The sequence below is a fragment of the Propithecus coquereli genome, unplaced genomic scaffold, assembly GCF_000956105.1.
Source record: "Propithecus coquereli isolate 6110/MARCELLA unplaced genomic scaffold, Pcoq_1.0 Scaffold115, whole genome shotgun sequence".
NCBI lineage: Eukaryota > Metazoa > Chordata > Mammalia > Primates > Indriidae > Propithecus > Propithecus coquereli.
The window spans coordinates 1982707-1983855 of NW_012135525.1; positions in this window are offsets into that span (position 1 = coordinate 1982707).

Genomic DNA, 1149 nt, shown 5'->3' on the forward strand with positions numbered 1-1149 from the left:
TATAGGTTTATACCATAGGGTTTATACCTTTGGTACTTTTCCAGGGCACATTCTGAGATATACTCCCAGAAGAGAGGATAATTGGGAAACATTCTAGAGAAGCAAGGGTAGCACTGCAGAGGAGGAAAGAAAAGCTGACCTGGACATGCTTTAGTGTATGCTTTGCTCAAGTCCTAAGAAGAATGGATTCTGATTGTGTTCCTCTTTTCTCTTTCTAATAAAAAAAAAGAAGGAAGATAAACTTATTTTAGATTTCTGAGCATCAGGTATGAAGCACTAAAATGAACTGTCAAAGAAATAAGCCAATCTGAGAATTTGTGGTTGGCAGTGGCTCTGGTACCTCCCTTCCCCCCTCTCATTTCACCTTGGAAGTACCTATGCCCCTGGCTGCAGACATTGACTATCAGAGAAGAGAGCACTCTTGCCCCACGTGTGTGACTGCCTAGGGGATGAGCCTTACAGGTAGCAGGGAGAGGGTCCTGGGAAGAGACTGCCCCTCTCATCTTCTGCTGGAACTTTTGGGTCCCCCAGGAAAGCCAGGCTCTATCCTGGGGCCCTTCCAAGTGGTCTGGGAAGGCTGATTCCAGAATGGCCAGCAGTGGATGGGAGAATAAAGTGTAGCTGTGACAACTTTGATTACCCACGAGATTTTAGAATTAGAGAGGATTATCTAATGCCATTATTCTATCCTTAAAGGAGAGTTAGATAAAGTGCCAAAAAGTGTCACCATGGAAATGAGCATATTAATCACCATGAGACCTTGGAAACTCGGATTTCAGTCATCACACATCATCAGAGCTGGGTGTGGTTTGGGTACATACCACCCTGGAACCGCATTTGGGACAAAAATGCAGTTTGGGGAAAACTTGCCTAACAATTCTCCCTTGGCGTCCAGCAGATAGACTTGGTTGTGCTGTAACTGTGGTCTCTTTCCCCATCTTACCTTCCTTCTACCTCAGTGCTCCCCTTACATACACACGCAGAAATGCACACTTCACCTCACTCTCAGCTCAATGTTCAGCACATTTCTTCTAGAAACCCCTCTTCGTGTTTTGGTTCCAGTGCCACCATTCTCTCCTGACCCCGTGTCTTTGCTCCTTCCTGGGTCCCCTCAGTGCTTTTTCTTCTCTGCTGGGCCCTTGAATATTG